A 16,969-nucleotide genomic window follows, 5' to 3' on the forward strand; every position below is an offset into this window, starting at 1 on the left:
TCCGTTTTGCTAAAAAAGAATTAACAGAAACATTTTGCTAATGCTGTTTTTGCTAGCAAAAACAGTGTTTTGCTAACAGTGTTGTCTGTTAGCAAAACAGTGTTTTGCTAACAGAAAAAAAAATTGCTAACAGTGTTTTCTGTTTTGCTAACAGTATTTTCTGTTAGCAAAACGTTTGCTTACAGAAATACAAATGTTGCTAACAGGAAACACTGTTAGCAAACAATCTCAAAGCTACTTTGGGGGGAAAAAAATCCTGCGTCTCTGATATTGTTCATGGGCCGGGCCAAATGTGGAGGTGGGCCAAATCCGGACCGCAGGCCTAAGTTTGGGGACGCCTCCTCTCGAACCCCTCGACCACAGTAAGACCTGCGCCTTTGATCCGACCCCCAGATGAAGCTGAATCCACAGAGGCTCAGAACCGATCCCTCAGATCAGAGATCCAGTTTCTGGAACCCAAAACTCCAACAAAATCTTCTCTTCACCTGCAGTTCTAAGGTAAAAATCTTTGTGCATAATAAGAGTCCATCCTTTACTAGAAGATCACTTCTTTAAAGTCACACAAACAAATTGTAGAACACAAAAACAAGAATGTTCCCTCGAATGTTTTACTCATTTGTGGAAAAATGAGAGAGAAAAGCTTTTCTGATGCTGAAATCCCAGAGCCGCGGCGCCGCGGAGCCGTCAGGCGTCATTTTCAGATGCAGCAGGTAAAAAGGAGGACAGACTGTCATTTTCAGGTGAAAGTAGCGAGGCAGAACCCATTCACGCTGACCTACATAGAACGGGTCATCCGGAGCCAGGTTAACGCTCCAGCAGCCCTTCGCAGGCGTCATGGGATCATTAGTATCCTCTGCCGGAGCCACGCTGGGCTCTTTTGATGCCCCCCATTTCCAGATGAAGCTTCACTGGGGGGCGGCCCATTTTCCAGCCCCTCTCTGGAAGTGACCATTTCCATTCGGAGGATGACTCCCCTTCATCTTCCTCCTCTGTTCTCTTTGTGGTCGAGTGCAGCCATGTAGAAATTAGATCAGGAGGAAATTGGAGCGGGGTCGGGGCTCGCCGTCGCCGCTGTCATCCTCACCTGGGAGTCTTCACCCAGACAGGAAGTGAACCACATCGCAGGAAGATTAGAATACGCTTTAACAAAGCGCAGACACTTCTGGCAGACGAGGAATCGAGGAGATGGCAGGACGCCGCTTTGGCAGCAAATTGCCAGGAAACGTGGCGTTCTCTCCTTATTCATTAAAACTCGCCTCTTAAATGTTCCACCAAACAATTCTGCTGCGGCGCCGTTCCCATCGAGTGTGTCATCTATGGAAATATGCCTGTTTTAGTTATGGCGACGCAGAGCATTGATTTGATGAAGCCTCGGCGGCGGCCCCGACTTTGACCTTCTCCTCTCGTCTGAAGTTTCTCTCAGGCTGAGGATTGACTCTGACATTTGAGGATGTTTGGGAAAACAAGGAAATGTAATCGCTTTTTATTTGCATGGATGCCATCGGAACCGGCCGGGCTGGGCCGGGCCGGGCCGGGCTACTTCGTGAGGGATTTATTAAAATCAGGAGGATATGGAGCTAACTTGGGGACAATATATTTGAAACCCAAATAAAACAACTTAAAAAAAAATGTAATTTTGGGGCCAAAAAAAGTAAAATGTCCAAAACGTTTTGCTGTTCGAAATATAAATTAAACTATTTTCAGCTTCAAATATTTCCTTTTTTAGGTTTTAAAACTCAAAATTTCAATTTCAAACCTATTTTTTCACTTTCAACTCTCTTTTTTCCCCCCAGTTTGGAATCTGAACATTTCCAATTCAAAACCCTGTTGTGGCACGTTGGGGCGGGGCTAAAACGAAGGACCAATCAAAACTGGGTTCAGTCCTGGAGCATTCACTGGAACTGAGAATTTCAGACCATATCCTCCTGATTTTAATAAATCCCACACAAAGTGGCAAGGCCAGTATGGAGCTAAATTCAGGCCAATATTATTTGAAACCCAAATAAAACAACTGGAAACATATATTGGTGAATGGCGTATACTTGTATAGCGCTTTCTACCCTCCTTCAAGGGCCCAAAGCGCTTCACAGTCACAGACCCATTCACCCATTCACACACACATTCACACACTGGTGGTGGTGATATTGGTGATAAGGGGTGTTAGTCCCAAAAGAATTTAAAATATCTGAAAGTTTTTGCTGTTCTAAAATAAACTTTTAAATTTTCACTTTTTTTCAGTTTCAAAACACTGCTGTGGCGCATTGGGGCGGGGCTAAAATGAAGGACCAATCAAAACTGGGCTCAGTCTTGGTGCAGTCTCTGAGTTGAATATGGGGTCAAAGAGGATCTGCTTAAAGTGAAGGAAAAACAAGACGGAAAATCTAAAAAAAACAAAAAAAAAGAAAAAATTTGAAAGCGGGATTATTAAATAATGGAAAAAAATAAAAATTTTAAAAAATAAAAAACTTAAAATAAAGTACAAAATTAAAAAAAAAATACATTTGAAAGTTGAATAAAAAAACTAAAATTGTTACCAATTAAAAAAGTTGTACTTTCAATGTTTTCTTTTTTCGTTTCTCATTCTTTGCTTTGAGTTGCTGAGCTGATTCTTATTTTACATGTGGGCGGGGCTTTGAGATCGTTGAGCTAAAAATTCAAAGCAGCAGCTGAATGGATACATTATTTTCAATTGGTAATTTTACATACATAGTTTTTGTAATTCAAATTTTCAATGTTTTTTTTTCTAATTTACAATGTCTTGTTTTTTTTTTTCAGTTACAATTCTTTTTTTCAAACTTTCAATCTGCTTTTCATTCACTTTAAGCTGATTCTGATTTGATCCCATATTTATCTCTTTTTCAGTTTTGAATCTGAAAATTTTAGTTTTTTAAAACTTTAAGGATGTCTGAAATTTTCCGTTTCAGTACAAAACCAAAAAAAAAGTTTTGAAATTGAAAATTTGAGTTTATTGTTGAGTTTAATAATTACGTTTATTTTAAATAAAGCAAAACATTTTGTCCAATTTAATTTTTTTTGGACAAACAAGTAAATATTTTACAAGTTATTTTATTTGGGTTTGAAATAATATGGGCCTCAATGTAGCTCCATAGAGGAGCCTCCATCTGTCCGTCTTTCAGTCACATTGACGTGAATCCTCACAATAACCTTCAGTTTTTTGCTCTTCTTCCTCTTTGTTTCCTCTGAACGACGTATCGTCTGCAGCTTTACAGCCGCTGCCTCAAAGTGCCGCCTTCAGCTCTCTTTTCCGAGCGAGCCCCTCAGATTTCCTCCAGCGCCGCCTTTTTCTCCGCTCTGCCATTTCGCCGACTCTTTGCAGCGATTCAGCTCCTCGGTCTGTCATTAGGATCTGAAAAAGGCAACATGTCGCAGTCTAATAGCTCGTGCTCGGGCTGCTTCAGCGATACAGTCGAGCCCTCCTCCTCTTTTGTCTGTCTGCCTTCTGCTGCTGCAGAGTATATTTACCTCAAACACCACTCAGGATCCGCCGCTTTCATGAAACCGCGCCTGCATTTTGTTTCGCCTTCAGATAAACAGCCAGCCCACAGAAACACGTTCACAGCGGGCCGTTTCATGGAAGCAGGTTTCATTTGGAGTTTTTATGTCTTTTGTTGCACTAAGTACCACAGAATCACTTTTGTGTTGTTACTGCCTGGAAGGGCGTCCACTTGAGCTGAGATCTACAACCTGTTTAGGCCGCAGACGCTCTGTTGGCGTTTGATTTGATTTTTTAACATTTTTAACACGTTTTCTGTGTTTATGTTTCTTAACTGAGCCCTCGAGGTCCACATTCCTGCATGTTTTCCAGGATTCCTGCTCTGGCATGGTCTCATTGGCTGGACACACCTGAACCAGGTAACCAGTCACGAGTTGAGAGAAATGTCGCTTCTTCGATTAAACTCAAAATGGAAAATATTTTTTTCCTTTTCTTTCTTTGAGAATCAAATGTTTTCATCCAAATGTTTTTCTGATATTTTCTTCTAAATGCTTAATGGAGCAAATTTGTGTTATTTTTCAGACTGAAAGAGTAAAGATTATCATAGAATATGACAAACGTTACACTAGAGAAGACACAGCTCTGATAATAAGATTCTTAAGAAGGAGTCTTCACCGAAGGCAGCCGCTGCAGAGGTCGGCGGAGGAAAGATGAACTCTTTCTGCTGCATTCTGAATCAGCTGTGGGATTTTTCTGTATAATTGGGACATTGGACTGAAGCCGCATTGCAGTGCCGGAGCTGTAAAGTTATGATTGCATGAACTAGTTTTCAGCTTCACTCCGGGAAATGATGATTTTGTAATATCAAGACGGTGGAAGAAAGGAACTTTGGAGGGCCGGTCTGACGTGTAATTAAAGGACAGATTCTGGTCGGACTGGAGTCCACAAGTCCTGAGAGAAAAACTCCAGGCAGGAAATACGTTCAAGAGAAACACAATTAATGCTTTTTTTCCATTTCCAATTAGAAATTAGGACCAATTTATATCAGGAAGACCAGGGTGATGCATTTGTAACCCAAGGATTAAATCAGGAAGGTTGCAGTGGATGTTTTTTTTCTGTCCCAAGGACACCATGCTTAAAAAAAGCAGTTCTGGTATAAAACCCTGAGGAACTCCATAACTGATTGTTCTAACCTCCAAGCTGCAGAAAACGGACTCAGAACACAAGTTCTTCATGACACGGTGGTCCTTCGTTAATCCCAGGAGTTACCTGTAAACTTCACTTTATACAATTATTATGACTAAAGTTCCAATCGCTCGTATGGAAAAGAAGTCAAGTACTAGGGATTGAAACCAAAGAAAACAGGATGGAGGAGATTGACGAGGCCAGCAGCCAATCAGGATGCACAGTAAAGAACATTTTAAAAATAAAATTAAAAAAAGTTTTAAATTCATAACGCACCAAAAAAAAAAAAAAAAAATCACTGAAACTGCCAAAGGTGAACCATGTTGTAGCAAAGGATGCTAAAAAATAAAGGTAATGGAGGTTGATCATTTATGTCTTTTTAATTTTTATTTATTCCAATCAGTCTAAATATAAAACATACATTTATAGCAAACTAAATTAATTACTATTGCATCCACTTCAGGAGTTAAAGTACATTATTCCAAAGTCCAGATTGTCTTAATTGGATTATTTTAAGTCAAACTGTAATCATTATTTAGCTTGAGTTTCGGTTGAATTGCTCGTTGTTTTTCTCCGATTGATTGAAATGAAGTAAATTCTGTTTTTTTATTTTTTATTTCTTTGGTTCAGAATTCTAAATTCCAAAATAGTACAAACTGATGTAGCCTCTTATCCAGTCTCCAGGTGTGAGTTTCCACAGGTGCTAACACAAGAGAAAAGAATAAAAGTCTTCTCCTCATTAGACATACATTGGAAGGTCTCTACATTCATGTTGGTGGGAGTACCATCATGCATTTGGTCACTCATGCCCCCCCACAGCAGAAAACAGACATTTGTGGGATATTATGAGCTGATTGGATCAAAATGCAGTTAAAGATTATCCCTTTATGAAGCAATAAGACTGACTTTGTTTATTCAGACATTTCAACAGATTAACTTCTACCAATTTGAAACAATCGTGATGAGGGGGGTGGGGCGTGGGGGGGGGGGTCACATGAGGTTGGTAAGATGAAGGTACGTTTTATTAGCCCTGAAGCTCACAGATGATTGGAGAGCCCAATTAGGTACATTGCTAGCAATGCTAAGCTAGCCTGTTACCATTGTCCAAGGTATGTAAAGAGTGACGCCATATTGGACGCGTCTAGCAGTAAAATGGTCATAAAATGGCATAATCGTGATTATTTACTGGGAACCCTTTGGAAATGGATCAGAATATGATTGTGGGTCTTTAAGATGTACGAGCAGCAGAGCCACACACACATCCTGTAGCATTAATAGTGAAAGTAATTTGTCAAAGAGGAATTCCTTCTATGCAGATCTCTCCCATTAGCTGGGCTCCTGCGACATCGCCCGCCGCCGTCCCAATGACCAGGAAGCTCATTAGCGACGTCTCTTCTTTCCCGCCATGGCTGTGTGTTTCATTCATGTCCACCGTTTATTAAACAAGCAGTGTTTAATGTTGCCCTGCATTCAGCTGGGCGGCTCTATAAGACATGCAAAATAATTAGGGGTGAAGGCAGAAACGCAGGGTTCAACGCGAGGAAAAAGGAGGTGAGGAAAGGTCTGATGAACTCAAAATGTCACCCTTGAGTTTCCCCGCCTCTCAGCAGTGCTCTGTTTAGCCCAAGCAAGCCTCTTAACCCTGTTCTGATGGCTTCATAAAGGTTTCTGAGCCGCCGAATGACCCGGCAGCCCTGCTTCTTAAGTCCTGGGAGCGCGGCGGAGTTTTTATGTTGACTCTCATTCAGCTGCGCCTTGATGTCGGCTGCAGCCGGTCTTGTGTAACGCAGGCTTATGAACTCGCTGTTTGATTTCTTTTTTTCTTTTTACCTCAGTTTCTTGGCACTTTTGAAGCGAAAAGCCACATCGCACTCAGATACTTTGAGATTTTTTTGTCTGTTTCTTCTGGAGACAGTCTTTCATTCCTCAGAGTAATAGCAGCTTGCCTTTCCTGTCGCCGGCTGTCATTTGGCTCCTGTGATGACTGCTGAGTGCCTCCGAGTGTTGTAGCCACCATGTAAATCGCTGTATTTAAGACGCTTCTAATTGGCTACCTCTCAGATCTTAATGGATCTGTGAAAGTCACAGTTGTCACTTCCCTTTTGACTTGTTTCTCCTGTACGTGTGGTCATTTTGGCAGCAGGGGCTGCCAAACAGCTCTGACATATTTCTGGTGGCTCACCGGACTCAGGTTTTTTGGGCCACGACCAAATCTCTTGGGTCATGAACAAAAAATCTCGTGAGTCATGACCAAATTTTGTGGGGCGCAACTCAAATCTTTTGGGTCAGGACCAGATATTGTGCGCTGCGACTGAAATCTTGTGGGTCATAAATCAAATTTTGTGGGTCACAATCAAATCTCGTCGGTTGCGACCCAATATTGTGCATTGCGACTCAAATCTCGTTGGTTGCGAGCAAATCTCAAGGGCCGTGAACAAATCTCATGGGTCATGAACAAAAAATCTTGTGGGTGGCAACCAAATCTCGTCCGTTGCGACCCAATATTGTGTATTGCGACTCAAATCTCGTTGGTTGCGAGCAAATCTTGTCGGCGGTGAACAAATCTCTTGGGCCATGACCAAATCTTGTGGGTTGTGAATAAATCTCGTGGTCACGACCAAAACTCATGGGTCACGACCAGATATTGTGTGTTGCGACTGAAATCTCGTGGGTCGCTAACAAATTTTGTTGTCCGCGACCAAATCTCTTGGGTCATGAACAAAAAATATCGTGGGTCATGACACATGAGTTTTGTTTGCAACCAAATCCGGTGGGTCGCATCCAAATCTCCTGGGTTTTGAACAAAAAATCTTGTGGGTCACGACCAGATATTGTGCGTTGCGACTGAAATCTTATGGGTCATGACCAAATCTCGTGGATCATGACCAAATCTCGTGGGTCACGACCAAAACTTGTCAGCCGCGATCAAATCTCGTGGGTCATGAACAATAAATGTCGTGGGTAATGACCAAATCTCTTGGGTTAAGACCAAATCTCGTGGGTCACGATCAGATATTGTGCGTTGTGGCTGAAATGTCATGGGTCACAATCAAATCTCGTCGGGTGCGACCAAATCCCTTGGGTCATGAACAAAAAATTTCATGGGTCGTGACTCAAATCTTGTGGGTCACGACCCACAAGATTTGGTCGAGACCCACGAGATTTGGTCGAGACCCACGAGATTTGGTCGAGACCCATGAGATTTGGTCGAGACCCACAGATGAGACGCAAGTCGGGCGAGCCACCAGAAATCGTTTTGCAGTGCCTGTTGTCTCTCAGTTTTGGGTTTAACAATGCGCGTGTAACAAAGCGGGGATCCAAGGTACCACCCATAAAGTTTGAGTTTGATGCAGCTGCTGGAACGAGGCGTCTCTTGTGTACACAAACATTTTTCTGTTGTGCATCTTGTTCCCCGCTGTACTCTGATAGCATCTCTGCTCACAGAGCTGCATCCAGAAGCAGTGATGCACCAGGCTCCACTCCAACTGCTCTTGCTTCACAAGACGTTTGCTATCAGCGCAGATTGTTCCCATCCCGGCCTATAGCTTTCATGTAAATGTCAGTGGCAGAGGCGTGTCAGAGAGATAAAAGCTCAGATAGTCGACTGCCGTCAAGGCGCATTCCACATGTGTGGGGTGGAGGTGCGGGGTTGTGTATGTGTCAGCGCGAGGTATTGACGGATGCTGCACAATGTCTGCCAGAGCCTCGCTGTGGAAGATTGCCACGCCATTTTCACCCCGCAATCTCGCGCTGATCTATCCTGTTTTTTGGCTGTCTCCGGTTTGAGATGTTCTCGGGAGGTCTGAAAGCTCCCGCTGAGAGTGGCACCCAATTGAGGCGAGGGATTTGTAATGCAGAGTCATTTTCACACACCTTGAGCTCATCTTTCAGGATTTCTTGGTGCTGCACCGCCAGTGTGGCGTCTCCGTGCTCGCAGCAGACGGGTAAATGCAGAACGGAGGCGTTTTTTGTGTACATTTAAACTTTCAATGGAAAACACCATGGAGGACTCCACTTTAGTTGACTTTTAAAGGAGAAACTCTTTCATCTCTTGTCCATTGAAACATCTTGTTTATTTTCCACAGTGATGGTGAAGTTAATTGAGCTCTTGTGTTTTCAACACGTTCCAGAAATGTTGGTTTGGGCCCTTAAACTCGACCCTCTTCAGGAGCAGAGAGCTTTATTATTCTGCGCTGTTATTTATACTTTCTCCTGACCATGTTTTCCTCACATCCATCTGTTCCAGCACTTTCCTCTTGTCGGGGCTGAGTGGTCACAGCCCTCGTTCAGAGGACATTCTACATTGCTTCATTTTCTTTTCCTTTTTCAACCAACTTTTATGAGAGTGGAGGCAGAGATCCGTCTGGTATGAACTGAGCCGTAAACTGGTGTTGGTCTCCGTCTATCAGGTCAACCCGACGATGAAAATCATCTGGATGTCATTCTAAGTGTCTTAGTGTCCAAATCTTTAGCTTCAAGTGTGCAGATTTGGACTCCTTTGTTTCCAGATTCTATAAAGCGCCTCTGAAACCATCTGAGTTTGTTATCATCCATATTTGGAGAAACATTTAAAATATTTTGGCCAATCACTGTTGGTCACCATTCTCTTGGGTTGGTACAGAGCCCCTAAAGCACGTGTCAAAGTCAAGGCCCCTTTTTTTAACATATTTGTAATTTTTTTTCTTTATTCCAAGTTATAAACTGACGATTAAGAAAAGTAGGTGGAGCCTACCAATATATGACCAAATCCCCAAAAAACAGCCCCAATCGATCAATCCATCAACCTGTAGTCCAAAGTAATAAAAGCTGAATGTTAGAACATATTTAAAGATAAATGAGTAAACATCACCTCTCAGTGTTTGTTTGTTTGTTTGTTGGTCTTTTAGCTTCTTCTTCCCTCTTTGGTCTGCAGGTTCCTACAGTCATGGAGCTCTCTCCAGAGCTCTATGACTGTTTGTGTGCAAGTACTAATTACAATCAAGCATGTCAGAGGTGTCAAAAATTAACTTTAATAAGAAAATGAAAATGTATCGGCTTACATGAGCGCCGTCAAGCCGACTTCTGCTGACATCCTTCAGGACTTCATTATTCAGAACGTCTGACGGCAGCTGAACATGTGAGAACGCTGGAAATCCTGCTGAGAAGAATTATCCTTCCCTCTTGATACTTTAGTGAAAACTCGTTATGCATCTTTATTCTAAATACAGACATTCTAAAAAACTAATTTATTTGTTTGAAGAAGTTATTTCTTTGGATATTTGGACTAAAACTCTGTTGACTGATGAGAGAAACAAACATTCTGACGTCCAACTGACCTCATTCATCAGTAAAGAGTGGTGGTAGTGTCATGGTACGGGCTGTTCAATAAATCTTTATCTAGTTCGGCCCGTGACCTAAAGTTTGACACCCTCCCCTAAAGGGACATCGAAGTAAAAAAAAAAAAAAATCTGGTTACAAACTGGTGACAAACCAGATAGCAGCTGATTTTTTTTTTCTAAAAGTTAAAGTAAACATTTTTTTGTTAAAAATTGAAGTAAACATTTTTTTCTTAAAGTAGAAGTACATTTTATTTTTCTAAAGTATTTTTTACCCCAAAAATTGAAGCAATTTTGTATTAATTGAAGTAAAAAGGTTTTTTTTTTCTAAAAATCTAAGTAAAAAAAAATCTAAAAATTGAAGTAAAACATTTTTTCTAAGAACTGAAGTAATTTCTTTCCAAAAAATTAAAGTTATTTTTTCCCTAAGAAATGAAGTAAAAACATGTATTTTCAAAAAATTTGAGTGAATTTTTAGAAATAAAAATTTGATTAAAATTGTTTATTTTTTTAGTACAGAATGTGGAAGGTTTGCCATAAATGCTTGTTCCAATAATAGTTTTATTTTCTACAAATGATCATTGTTTGATCCAAACAAAGGATCATCAAACTAATTCATTACAGATAAATGAGCTTTTTATGTCTTTTTCAATCATTTTAATCTCTTTTTAGTGTATAACTGTTGTTATCAGTGTCTCTGTTTGCGCCCGTCGCTGCTGTGTTGTTATCAAAGTTCAACTTTCTAAAATTCAGAATTAACCCAAAATAAACCTCAACGATGATCCATTATGCATCAGGAGTCAGTGGTTGGTTGGTTGGTTGGTTGGTTGTCCGCCGCCTGCCCTGACCCTCACCTGGACCCTGACCACTCCAGTCTCCTCTCTGCTCGTGACTGACTCTGATTTAGCTCTGTGGACTTTGGGCTGTGCTCCTGTCTTAATGTGACATCATGTAATGGATAAAGCCTGACTAATTAATTATTGGTACTTTATTCTTATTATTTTTTAAATTCAAATTTGTTTTCACAAAAAAAGTAGATTATTTTAAAGTAATGAATTACTGTAATTTTATTACTTTGGTCATTAATGGAGTAATGTAACAAATTACAGTTCAAACTTTGATAATTACACAATAAAACTGAACTACAGAAACCCTCAATAGTAGCAACGTAGTTTTTAAATTAAAAAACAAAACACTATACCGACTATTATCTTAGTCGTTGACTATTTTAATAGTCCTTTGGGTCGCGGCTAATCGACTAACAGTGGATTCATGGATGTGAATCTCTCCTGAAATTCACAGTTTTCTACGACGGTCGACAGAATTTTCTGCTAGAACTTTTTTTTGGTTTGTTTTTGCCATCATCGGTAAGTGAAATAAAAGTATGATGTTTCTGCTAAGAAAAAGCTAGTAGTTTGTTTTTATTTTGTGGATTTTCCTACAGAATCTTGTTTGTGCGACTTTAATCTAATGTGTCTGTGAGGCGAGAAACGTAAAATAAAAAGTACTGAATTCCTTTTTTAATTAGGTAATGAGTAAAGTAATTTAATTACAATTCCATCAACTAACGAAAGTAATCAATCAAAAGTAATTTACCAAACACTGACAGTGCTGCACGTTGTCCTGGTAACAGCTAGCGACTCTCCAAAACACATTATTTGCATGACAAATGTATTAATTCACCTTCAAAATGGATGGATCCTGTAAACACAATTAATAAAATATGTCTTCAATCAAAATAAATACACCAAAATGAAACCACACTTTTTCCAAACCACCTCTGTGACTTCAGCATCAAAGCATCTCTGCGGTGACCTGAACCTCCCTCCAGAACCCCTCCCTGCTCCCCCAAATCAAACCCATGTGCCGCCGGAGTCCCAGCCGGAGCGCCGCTCCATCCTGCGGTCTCCCTTCACAGAGACCGTCCCTAACCGACCAAGCGCAGATGTTTCCTCGCCGGGAACCGCCTCCGCGGGGTTCCCTCTCCCTCTGAACTTTGGCTGTGGGGTCGCGGCGTCCCCCTCTGAGGCTCACGGCCCCCCCCGCCACGCGCTCTCCCCCGATGTGTTTGACTTGTGAATCACCACCTTAAAAATCGGCCTGTGTTTATGTTAATTCCCAACGATTGGTTTCGCTGAGCACCGGGGATAATTACCCCGGGTTTTCTTTTATTGACTGGTAATTACAAAAAGACAAATAGACTTCAAGCCGGTGACTTCCTGAGTAAAACAACTCGCTCCCTGAGCAGCTGTGGGTGGTGAAGCTGCCGGGTCGGCGTGTTTACTTCAGCTGCTAACCACCTAAATTAGTGCTATAATTACAGCTGAGGTGTCTGGTAAAAGAAGTCAGCCTAAAATGGAATCATTGAGACTTTTTGACCCCATTTTTCTACTAAAGTTTACTTAAGACCAATCTTCTACTCAACGCCAATCACCACAAAGTTGACTGCTGAACCTTCACGGCGGCAGGTCAATGCACGCCTGCAGGCTCCTTCAGAACGAGGTGATCCAATGGAAACATCAACTTCTTTATGATTCGCCAAATAAAGGTGGAGTTGTTCATAATCTGCAGCCGTCTGCATGAAGCTCCTGAATGTGACAAACAACTTTAATCAGATTTTTCCATCAGTCAAAACAGACTTTCTCTTCAGTGATTACCGTATTTTCTACAGTTTAAGTCGCATTTTTTTCACAGTTTAGGGGCGACTTATTTGTGGATTTTTTTTTTTTACATCAAAAGTAAAAATATTTATTTTCCCAGTAAACACTGGTTGTCTTTTAGCTGTTGTTTTCTCTAACAGCCACTAGAGGGCGCCGCATCCAATGTATTTGCTACTGGTAGAAGAAGTGTCGTTCAAAACAAACATGGAAGAGAATCTGATTGTTTTCATCTTAAACTTTAATATTTTTCTTATACAGATCAAAAGATTAGTATTTTTGTATTTATTTTTTCGCTACACTGGGCTTGATGGATTTGTTCTGAAACGTCACACTTTTCTCCTAAAAGTGCGACTTATACTCCAGAGCGACTTATATATAGGTTTCTTCTTTTTGATTAGACATTTTTTCTTATACTCTGGAACATACGGTAGATATTTTCCTCAGAACAAACCAGCTGTTTGGATCTATCTGGTCTTCAGGAAAATGAACTTTAGTCGCATGCTTGATTGTAGCTTCTCGGCTGTTTTATTTTCTTTTTCTCAATGTCATAATTTACCCAGCATGCACCGAGAAGAGAAAATAGTTATTGTTTGTGTGCAGCCTGGTATTTTGTTTGAGCAGAAACGTTCTCCAGCAGAACCATGTTTCTGGTCTATGGAGGAAACTCAAAGCCAAATGTGTGTCTTAGACAAAGTTGTGCACAAACTAATCATTTTGAAAAATTAAAATAAAATAAATGCAGCATTTAGTTTTATCATTAACATGTTGGCTGTGAAAACGACTGTTTTTGTCTGGAATACATTTATGCTGTTAAACTGCTGTCAGAAACACGCCACAGCGTCACAGACACATATACTCTTAATTAAAATAAGAAAATGCAAGAATTTGCATTTTGTCACAGCTTCACTTTAACAAGGTTCTAGATTGAGTTTTAAAGTGTAAGAAGAGGAAAAAGGAGCAAAATAACAAATGCGTTTAGCTGCCAGTGTATTAAAAATATAAAATTCTAATATAAAGGACTGCATTCACTTTTTATTCACATATATTCACTTTTTAATGATTGAACGTTGGTTATTTTTTATTACTGAATGCTGGTTCTATTTTAGTGCTATATCTAAATCTATTTTATTTATCATGTTTTTCCTTTACACTGGTGTTTAATAATTAAAGATGGTTCTATTTACTGTTGTTTTATTTTTTGCCTCATTGTTATATTTCTGCTTGCACTGTAATATTAGTGAGGAAAAACATTTCGTTTGACCCGTGGACTCCTGCTGATACGATGTGTGAAACGACAAAACTTAATCTTGAATTTCTTTATCAAAAGTTTTACACCTTCAAATTCAGCCTTTAATGACCAGAATTTGAGCAACACTTGGCACTCCAAGTTATTTTCTGATAAATAATTGTCCTGTCTTTTGATGGCAAAAAAGCTGAAGTTCGGCACAATAAAACAGCAGTTTGAGTTTTTTAAAGTTTCTGATGGTTTTGGACCAAAAAACTCAAACCTGAAAACATTTCACCAGCTGAACCAGAGGATCCACAGGCCCGCCTGCCAACCCTTGACCCAATAATGACCATCGCTTGTTCTACTGGAGCCCAGATTGTATTGGGCATCTGGAATCTGCCATTTTGGGGAGGGGTACTGTGAGGTGGGTGGACTTGGGTTTAATTTTTGTCAGTAATTTTGTGGTTTTGGTCATTCTGTCAGAAACCCAAAGGCAGGAGACCGCCCTTGGTGGCAGAAACATTTAATAGATAAACTGAAATATGAACCATGGAGATCCAAAACAGTGACGTAACAGAGCAAACCTCACAGTACCCCTCCCCAAAAGGACAGATCCCAGATGCCCACAAACAAAAGACTTGTCAGGAGGGGACATGGAGATTTGAAGTGATCCTTTCGCCGCTCTCAAAGACAGATCTGACCATCCTCAGCAGAGTTGAAAACTTCCCTGACTGACGTTCCAGAACCACTGACGGAAAGCCATTTCCAAAGACGTGGAGGGAGAACACCATCAGGGTGACGGACTCGTGTTCGGGTCTCGACTGAAGGTCAGACAGACAAGTAATTAAAATCTCTTCTGCTCCTTAAGACGCTCGTTGAAGTCCAGCCTTCATTTAGGAAACCATTAGTCATGCAACAAGCGTCTCCAGTTCTACATGCCGCACATTTGCATTCACACAATGTATAATCATGATGATTATGAGTAATTGGAGGTGGCACTTGGGAAATGGTTACCTGACACTGACATGCAGAGGATGGGAGGTGCTGTCAAAGAGCCTGTTAGCTTCTTTGCTTCATCAGTCTGGAGCTGTCAAAGTGCCATGAACTGGAGGTGAGGGCGCTCATCTCCACTTGGACCGCGGCCCGCCGCTCCACTTTGAAGGGGATTAGAGCTCATTTATTTCACATATGTGAACATCGGATCATCTTCAGTTAAACAATGCTCTGCAGAGGAATCCGACTGGCTTCTGAGCACGAGAGTGGGATTCTGTTTCCAGTAGCTTCTGTGGAGCTGATTTAATACGAAAGACTCGGAAAACCAACGTTTGGGAGTTTAAATGACATTCTGACAGAATCTGAATCCGATTTGGAAATCTGTTTTCATGTCAGTGTGAGTACTAATAGGAAGTTAACATTAAAGTCTTGCTTGTTTGCTGTATTGTAGATTTTTTTTGTACATTTGTGAAGGTTTTTGTTCAGAGTGCTTTGAGTTCTGTATCCTGATTGGCCGATTTTTTTTTTGCACCTCAACAAAGAAACTGCTTGTTTCTGAAGCCACCATCTTAATATTATCCATCCCCTTTGTCGAATATGTTTAGGATTCACTCTAAAATGTCGTGCGGATTCCTCACCAGAATGTTCTTTGATGAATGCCACCGCACAAAATTTAGGTCCTAAATCCAATGATGATTTCTTGGTCGTCGCTAAAACGGATGACAACCAAGACGATCCTTGATGAAGCGGTTGTGACGTCACCCACAGAAAATGCTTTACCTCCAGTTCTAGTGAAATGAAGAAAATTCAGTCGCCATTTTTCCACATTATGGGAACCGCCATTTGCAGCCAGATGACTAGGGCTGGGTACGAGTTATAATTTCCAGATTTGGGCTCACAATCGATTCGATTCCAATTTTTTTTATTCTTTATATTCTTCAATTCAATTTTGAGTTTACAAATTTATACACATTTGTTTAGAAATACATTAAAAATCTATTATTTAATTTGAATATATTTATATTAATCTGATCCAGTTCACATCCTGTAAATGTTTTAGTGAAATAATGAGATTGTTAATATCATCCAGAGTTACATGGATTCTCTAAAGGAGAAGTTCTAACTAAAATGTTCAGATCGTTAACATTGTAAACATTGTTCTGCTTCTCCTGGAGGACGTTTCAGTTTGACCACTAGGTGGAAGACGACAGTATGAGGGGGAAAAAAATCTTTTAGACCACAAATAGTTACCTTAAAAATATTTCCTTAAAAGAGTTTAGAAAATGAATGCCTGTGAGTTTATGAAGATCTTCATTTAGTGTATTTTTTGGGCCGACCGAGCATTAGCATTAGCATTAGCACTAGCCGTCCTATTGGAAATTCTATTGAACGTTAGTATCAAGCTAGTGGACTCTGTCTTCATCAATTTATATCTTTTGTGAATCGATTGATGATCTTTTAAGCTTAATTCAATTCAAATCGATTAATATTAATCAAAAATGGCTGAAAAGTTCCCGTCTTCAAAGATCGAGTGTTTTTTTAGGTGTTGCTGGTAACATCTCCGACCGTCTGTTTTCAGCTGTGGATGTTAAATCTGTCTCTGCTTCTGATCCGGTTCTACAACGGCGAAGCCAAAACAAACTCCTACATTTATTGTTCTTTGTAAATAAAGAGCTGATGACTGTGACAGCGCACGCCGCCGCCGCCGCCGCCCGTAAAGCCACAATGAAACCTGCGCACAATCACACAACCAGCTCAGGTCCAGCTGGCAGCAGCGGCTGAAGAACATGCAGCACAGCGGCCTGCGGAGCCGCTGGAGCCCGGCCCATCCTAGGCGCTGCCAGGGGCGGGACACGTGCACGCTCCCTCTGCCAGGCAGCCCGTAAATCCGTCATCTCCTCCTTCGGCCGAACACTCGCCACCACCCGCCGCCTTCCTGAGCTCGGCACCCCAACACCTGCAGAGGCCTTCTCACCTGCAGGTGAAAGTCTGGCTTCACGTCCGGAAACACAAACGGCGTCAGAGATGATGAACAGAAACGGGAAGACTCCAGCTGTAAGAAACCTCCATGTTGAATGAGCAAAGACGTTGAAACTAGGGGTGTGCCAAAATATCGATATTGCGATATATCGCG

At 40.9% G+C, this 16,969-nt stretch overlaps 1 long non-coding RNA gene across 1 annotated transcript; it reads left to right on the plus strand.

Annotated features, from left to right (window-relative positions):
* Window positions 1-261: 261 nt before the first annotated feature.
* LOC112151490 lies at window positions 262-4,934 on the plus strand. The gene is made up of 3 exons (XR_002920139.2): window positions 262-498; window positions 3,827-3,873; window positions 4,037-4,934. It is a non-coding gene; the product is annotated as an uncharacterized LOC112151490 (long non-coding RNA).
* The last annotated feature ends 12,035 nt before the right edge of the window (window positions 4,935-16,969 follow it).

This window comes from Oryzias melastigma, linkage group LG20 (genome assembly GCF_002922805.2).
Source record: "Oryzias melastigma strain HK-1 linkage group LG20, ASM292280v2, whole genome shotgun sequence".
NCBI lineage: Eukaryota > Metazoa > Chordata > Actinopteri > Beloniformes > Adrianichthyidae > Oryzias > Oryzias melastigma.